The 8,368-nt window shown below is 34.3% G+C and overlaps 1 pseudogene; it reads right to left on the reverse strand.

The window, feature by feature from the left end:
• Positions 1–429: 429 nt before the first annotated feature.
• On the reverse strand, positions 430–3,004 carry LOC102728257 (insulin-degrading enzyme pseudogene; annotated as a pseudogene).
• Between the last annotated feature and the right edge of the window lie 5,364 nt (positions 3,005–8,368).

An 8,368-nucleotide genomic window follows, 5' to 3' on the forward strand; every position in this document is an offset into this window, starting at 1 on the left:
CCCAGGCGCCCCTGAACCTATACGTTCTGATATCAGAGCAACTGTCCTGGTTCCAAATTATCCAAGATGAATAATAGAAATAGTGACAAATAATCAGGAGAAAACTCAGTAAGGGAGGGGGAAGGAAGTGCTAAGAGTGAGGTCTTCGAGTCCAACAGGTTATGTGTAGAGACACTTTTTAAGTTGTCTATTATGGCAGAGAGTTATTAATTAATCCATTCATACTTTTTTCAACAAATACTTTTTAAGTGCCTACCATGTGCCAGTCACAGGGAATATAGTGTTCAAAGAAACAAGCTCCCAGTTGAGAACTGAGAGGACTAAGTTAACTAAAGCTTATTGGGTGTGGCAAGAGGAAGAAAATTAAGAAATAGAAATATGTAAGGTACAAAATTAAAAACCTCTGTCATTTACTAAGTGTCTGACCTTTTTTTTTGTCATTTAATTATTTTGGATTTCTAGTATTTCTATATGACATGTGACAATTTTTTTTTTCTTTCCTGTTTGTCTCTCTAATTGTGAACAAGAAACTATTAAAGTGGCCAAAGCTGTTTTCCTAGCCCCTGGAAGACTCAGGGATGTACCCACTTGCACTTTCCCACCCTTGAGGAATCTTCAGAGTTTTGCAGCCATGAAGTTAGTATGAGGTTTCACAAGGGAAACAGTTGCAAACCAGGCCTGAACTCTGTCATGTTCTGAATCACTTCAGGTTGTGCCAAGGCTGGTGCTTGTGACAAATTTATATCATTTTGACATGGGAACTCTCCAACCACAGGATAAGAATCCATTTCCCTGGCAAGAACATGGACGGATACCTTATGTCTCCTTGGGGCATCTACTGCCAACATTTCCTTGTAGAATTTGATGATGTCTTCCTTAGTAGGTGTCTTTAAATTAAAATTTAAATGTCTTTAAGCTACTTCTGTATTATCTCTGTCAAAATTGTATTGCTGGAAGATGATTTACCCCAATATTTAGCACACTCTGCAGATAGTTTCTTTGGTTTGTCTAGTCAATGAATTGCTAATGCTTGAATGTGTTTTTGAGAAGCCTCTTCTGTTATGTCCTCTATGGACTTCTCCATGGCTATTAAGAAAGCTTCCACTCTGCTTTCCATTCTAGGTAGTGAGGTGGCTTTTCTGATTGGATGATGAATCACAAGCCCTGCATGCCATTGGCTTGACATGGCCCACTGAAGATGATAAGCCCAGCTGCTCCTTGGTGCACAGGGTGTTGAAGAAGCAAGGCTCAGAGATGATCTGGTAGAAGAGCTCTAGAAACATATTCTCTGAGATGCTTTGCATGTCTGTCTGGTGGTATATCTCGACACCACAATTATCGTGAACTTCATTCCTCTGCTGATAAACAAACCATCCTCTGAATATATGAAGCTAAACTTCTCCATACCAAACCAGCTGACTTGGAAGGAGAGGATTCATATGAGCATGTTCAATAACGATGTGTTCAACCATCTGCATAATTCCTAGTGTAGCCTGCTTTGTTACGTTTCCATGGAGAAGGGCTTTAGTGTGCAGCCATGGCAGGAGCTGAGGTATGAAGGCCTTAAGGGTGACATCATCCAGAATTTCTTTTAATTCATCTTTAGTCCAGGCCACTTCAGTCATTAGCAAGGGGAGGTAGGACATGGTGTGCTGGTGAGGCTGTTCAACTTGGAAACTGTTAAAGCACATATATGCCTCTTTGATAATTTCAAATCTTTTTTCATTAATCTCAAAGGTAGCCATTTTCTCAATAATTTTTCTTTAGCAAAATTGGCTGCTTGTCATCATAACCTTTCACTGAGAGATGCATCCCACAGATGGTATTTTGGAGGTCATAGCTCAAGCCTCTTAGTTCTGCTGCATATGCATATTTGTTGAGAGAGTCTGTGGGGATTTGAGGAACTCAAGGTACAAATAGGCCATGTTATGGTGCAAGGGGTCCACATAAGCAAATGGGCCGAAAAAGAAGTTGAGACAAGCCTCTGGCAAGAAAAACTTACCATCTTGTTTGAGCCAGAATTTGCTCATAGCTGTGTCCTTAATAAGAGAAGGGTATGGTGCCGCTTCCTTTTCTAATGATAAAAATCTCAAAATTCGTAGGAATAAATTCATTCTTCATTGGAAGTTTAAATTTTCTATTCAGGTCAGCATTTTGCCATTTCTTAATGACTTTGTCTGGTACAGCTTCTTGCTTGTACTGGGTTCTATACCACTCTTCTGTGCAATCGGTTTTTCCTTCAAGACTTGGAAGCTATTGCAACCCACATATTTTCTGGTCTGAGTTTATCCAGAACCATCTCTATTAAGGCAGGTCTAAATTCTTCCAGTAAATATTCAGCTGTGAGCACTTCTAGGCAATAATAATGCAATATTCCTGCAATCTTAGAAGTGTAGTTCATGGCCTCTCTTTATCTTTAAACCAAAACACAACAGCATTCAAGCCCTAGAACTCTTGGAAAACCCATTCTTAAGGTCCTTCTGCACATAACGTCCGAATGTGTTGAAATGTGCAAATTATATCTTCAACATGCAATAATCCTACCTTAGTCAAGTCTACATTAATGATTAAAAAAAAAAAAAATCCCACATAAAACCTGGAAGCTCTTTCCTTCTGCCCACCACCAAGAGTATCTACTCAGCCCTTTGAGATCTGATAACAGACTTCCAGGACCTTCATGGCTAATGAGATTACTAAGATAATGGCCAGGATTTGATTTGTAGTATTTCTGAAGGTCAGGTATGGGAAATGTCACATAAAGATTCCTAATATCCTTCATGGGTACTATTTTGTAAAGTTGTTTAAGATGTTCTTCTTGGAAAGGGTGTTTAGGAAACTCTGGCAATGGTACATTTTTGTTCTCAACTTCAGAAAATTACTTTACCATCAGATTAGTCAAGTCTTCTAAAGATTCACACAAATAGCCATTAAGTTAGGTGAATAATAAGTAGAGTGGAATTTCAGTAGCTCTTGCCTTACATCAATGTCTTCTTGGTTTGGTTTAGTTTCTAAAATACATTTGTTACCTGTCCCAAATTTGCTGAAGGGATTCCCCATAGCTTTTCCAAATGAAAGAGTCTCCAGGCATCATTCATCACAGTCTTCTCATGTTCTGAATCAACCTCATTCATCTCTCTATCTTTGCAACTCTCACCAAACAAGGGGCACAGGAAAAATTGTGCAAACTAGACTACCAATTCATTATAAAAGGCTATAATTCAGGAAGAGCCAGATCGGAAGGATGCACAGGGCAAGGTAGGTGGGAAGTCATACAGAGGCCACTCTTCCCAAACCTCCATGTTTTCATCAACCTGGCAGTTTTTGACCTTTCTGAAATTCCTTAATATCTGAGTACTTCAGTTTCCTCACACGAAAAATGAGAAGAATATTGCTGCTTAATTTATATGGTTGCTATAAACATTAAAATGAGTGATGAAGACTAATATGTGTTAATATATGTAAATCATTTAGAAGGACTGCCTGACTTCAAATCACTCAATAAATATTAGTATTAACATTTCATAAATGTTGGATGTTATGATGATGAGTCATGTTTCCTATTAACATGAAAGCATATTACCAAAGTTTATTCAAGGTACAGTTAGCTCTTAACAGGTATTACTAATTAGATCTACTAACCAGAGCAAGTTTTTTTCAAACAGGGGTTTCTGTTCAAAACAAGGTCAACTGGAGCTCTGAAAATTTTCCTAACATTCTTATTTAATTTTCTATTATCTTTGAGATAACTTTCAAGTAATCCATTTCTCTTAATAAGACTGACATGACACATTCTTCTGCTCAGCAGCATGTCTCTTGGGTCTTAGAAACTATAAGGAGATCCACCAGTTCTGTCAAAAATGAGTGCTAGAAAAATACTAAGGACATACAACAGAAAACCTATCTCCTTGATTTCAGGAGAATTGAACTGAAATTAGAAAGTGAAATTGTTTCACTTCATACAATATTTTAAATTATTATATTAAAAAATTACTTGAGGAGCACCCGGGTGGCTCAGTCAGTTGAGTGACCAATTCTTGGTTTTGGCTCGGGTCCTGATCTCAGCGTGGTGAAATCGAGCCCCAGGATCTCCACGCTCAGTGTGGGGTCTGCTTGGGATTCTCTCCCTCCCCCTGCTCGTGGGCTTTCTCTCTCTCTAAAATAAATAAATAAAATCTTCTAAAAAATTATTTGAAACACCACATTTACTATCAGAGGCACTTTTGACACTTCGGAATGCACTTCTCTAGCCTAATCCCCATACCTTACACATGAATATACTGAATTAGATACTGTGTAAATTACTTTCTCAAGACCATGCAGCTAGATAATGGAGGAATCTGTACCAAAAGCCCTTCTCCTGACTGCTGTTCAAGCATAGAACCAACTCATCATCACATACAGTGGCAACTAGCCACCACAGTTATCGCTGATCCCAGATTGGAAGACATTTTACTCAGGGACAGTTTCACTACACCTCTACCTACAAAGGTCAGACTTTATAAAAGAAATACTCTGCACAGAATATCCAACCTCATTTTCTCTAAAAAAAAAAAACAAAAAAACAAAAACCAAACTATGAAATGATAGGTAAAAATTCATAAATGAAAATAACAATTTTAAATGTTATCCATACATTAAAATATGCCTATTTGCAGTTAACCCATTACAAATATTCTGTATCAATTTTAAGATGTACATATTTATAATTAACTTCTTAAGGGAGAAGTTCACATGTGTGTTATAGTAGTAATGAGCTTCAAAATGGAAACTGCTACATTTTTAAAACACCAAATTATAATGAAGACAGAATAAACCCCACCATCCTGAAAAATATTTTTTCTTACTAAGGAACTACATTTGTAGTTCCAAAATTGTTTCTCCATGTGCTACATTTAACAACCTTATCTCCTTGACAGTAAAATTATCTCCAGAACAATAATCTACATTGCAAAACTATTTGTAACTGAATGGAATAATAAATGTTGTTTCATTGGGCACCTCACAAATTTGAAGAAGAGTTAACAAAAAATAATTATTATTATGTTTTGACATTTTGAGAAGATACTCTAGCTCTCTTTGGAGAGCAAACAGGCTGTGTTTTTCACTTGATCTCAAGTACTTAATTCATCATTCTCAGATGATCTCTAAATAAAAATACAGAGTTGGTTAATTCAATTCTAGTCTTCAAGGTGCTGAAGAGTTATTATTATAAAATGAATCATTTTTCTTTGTTAAATCAATTATAGAAGAACTCAAATAGAAAGGGATCTTGCCAATAAGTAATCTGGGCAGAGTTCAGAAGCTATACATTTCATTTAAAGCATTGATTAGCAATTTGTAATTTTTAAACTTAAATTCACAAAGTCCTCTTTGATTCTGTAATAGTTGTACATATTTAAGGCTGAGAATTTTACTTTTACATACAGGTCCTATCAATGGATTTTTTGGAGTAAGAGTAGTTGAGATTAATGAGCTTATTATAATTCATTAGAAAGTGGTATGTGGATGACTGCCTACTTTAATTAGTTTTATTACTGTAGGAAATTGTTTCATATGCCAGGCTCATCACCAAGCATGCCTGGAAAACATTAGAGCAGTAATCAGACTTGATATGAGGTACCTTTCATTAGGCAGTATGGCTAATGGCACTTATAATGAACAAGGAGGGTATTAAAAAGACAGACATGACAGCATCTTGCAAAAAGGAATTTATCAGATCAACTGTTTTTGTGAAGCAGAATGCAAAGTATAGTACTTCAAAATACTGTTGTGGCATACAGGGTGCAAGATTCATAATTATGGCAAAAGATTTAAGTATCTCAGGTTCATCTAATAAAACTCAATACAAATTTTCTATGATTCATATGTTATTAGAAAATGTTAGTAATCAGATCTTCTAAAAAAGTAATCCTTCAAATGATATTTCTTTTGAAATAAAACACTTATGACTTTGAGCAAATAAAAAAAATCAAGTCACAATCTGAAAGAAGCAAATACAAGTATAAAACATATTTCAGAATAGAGGTAAATGAAAATTTATAAACATATTCCATAGGAACTGACTGGGTTCTTTTATAAGTTCAAACTTATAAAAATATTTTTTAAATGTTCTTAATAATTTTTTACCTATGTTCAAAATTAACCTTATAAACATTTCATATTTAAGATCTTGGCCTTATATAAGTATTAGAAGTTACACCTCAAAAATTAACTAGAAAAAAAAGGAAATTCTATGCACCTCTAGTTCACTCCTAAGACACTCATACCATTCATAACTTACCAATTTTATTTTATCATACCTTGTTAAGTAGTGTTTAGGAAGCACAATTCTCATTTCACTGATGAAGAAATGAACATTATTATGATTTTTTACATATACTGAGAGCATCCTGAAGTTTCTGACTACCCACATTAACCTTTACTTTTACGAGTACATTCTTCCAATATTTAGAATTATTCCTCCAAATCTGTGAGCTATATCCTCAAGACATTCTAATTTCTCTTCTGCTATTACAGAAAAGATGTTATCGTAATTTCAGGCAGAGAACTGCAATTTCTGGCCCCTCCTCTAACATATTTTGTTTTTACGGGAAATATTCTAATTACAAAGCATTATAGTTCAATGAGCTATCAATTAGCAACGAATGCAGAAAATATCAGAAATCGCTCTTCCATTCAACAGAGATTATCATCTATGTCAGATAAAGTCTAACTTTAAAAACATTGTGAATAAGGTGGAAAGACATTTAACTGTATCCTTCTTTTGCTGAGTAGTCTTGTTAAAACAACAACAAGCAAACCTAACCATCATCACTAACAGTAATAGACACCACAAGCACCTCAGATCTAAATCTCAACAAGTATTTTTAGTGTCCTAAAAAAAGTTGCTTGCCTATGGTTTACCAGTACTTTTCAAAATTACAGTGTAAGTACCCTGATTTCCTATTCTATGACATTGATTCAGCATACACGTCTGTCATCTATTGCTTTTATTAAAATCAAAAAGCATCATAAAATTAAACAATACATATGCTGCAAATTAAGATCACGAGTATTAGAAACGATGGCCATTCTGTATGCATTTTAAAAAAGATTACTCTTTTTGGATTACATTCCACTTTGTCTGCAGTACAGATTACCGATTAGTGAGTAGAGTGGATATAAAAACTTAGGAGGAAAAAGAACATTTTTCTTTTTGGGTCATAAAAGGAAAGGATCTTCACAAGAAAAGACACTTGATAGATAAAATCATTTTTTAACACAATACGAAAAGCCTACTTTTCTTTAAGAGGAAATCAATTTTAACAGACAAGTATCAGTAATTCTGCCAGGATGTTCTTGAGATTAGAGAATGATTTGAGGCTTCATTTTATCTGCTGCACCACAACTCAAATGTTTGAAAACTACAATAACTTAAACCTAAGCATAGAAACACTTTTAAGTAAAAAAAAGCAGTCTGGTGATTGATTGATCTGCCATAAAATATATATATATATATATATGTATATATATGTGTGTGTGTGTGTATATTATATATAAATATACATATATATTTCCTTTTCAATTTTCCAAAGACAGTGAAATATTTTCATTTTGTTCCCGTAGTGAGTGTAAGTTATACTTGACATTTTACGTGAGAAACTTTGCTTTTTAGCATACATAAAAGTCATCAATAAATAATAAACATATCTGGTAAGTCACCCATTGTCCATTAAAACTGGTCTTAATTTTAATAACGAATAGTAATTAATATGAAGTCTGCTATATATTTACTGTCACATTTTTATGAAACCACTGTGAACTTTAATAAATAATATATTGATTTGAAAACAAAACTCTAATAATAATCCTCATTGTCTCCCTAAAACAGTATCTTTGAAAAATAATGCTAGGAAAATCTCTAAGAAATAATGGAATGTATTTATAATTTAGTATTTTATTTGTATGTTATATACTTTCTGAAGATCATTTCCTTTTTTTTAATTACAAAAATGTTATTAACAATTTTGCTTTGAGACCAAATGTTCTGAGTGAAAAGACAATATAGAACTAACTACCACTTATGAGTAGAAATATGTAATTTCTTGTCTTAGTCTCATTGCACCTGGGATTTAGACAAAGATCAAAACTTGGGAGTCCCTATAGGCAAAATTTATACTGATTATATGTTTTAGCTCCTGCCCACTGCCAGTGGTAATGACACCTAAGAATCCCTCTACGGCACCAATTTAATTTACAACAATGTAGAAACAGAAACCAGAAGATACATCACACAAAGCTATGTATAAAAAGAAAAACAAGTATTATCTGCTGAGGTTCCAAGTGAAACTCAAATTCCATGCCAATATCAGGATCTGTAAAATTGGCA

Source organism: Leptonychotes weddellii, chromosome 2, assembly GCF_054177405.1.
Source record: "Leptonychotes weddellii isolate Sample4059 chromosome 2, ASM5417740v2, whole genome shotgun sequence".
Classification (NCBI taxonomy): domain Eukaryota; kingdom Metazoa; phylum Chordata; class Mammalia; order Carnivora; family Phocidae; genus Leptonychotes; species Leptonychotes weddellii.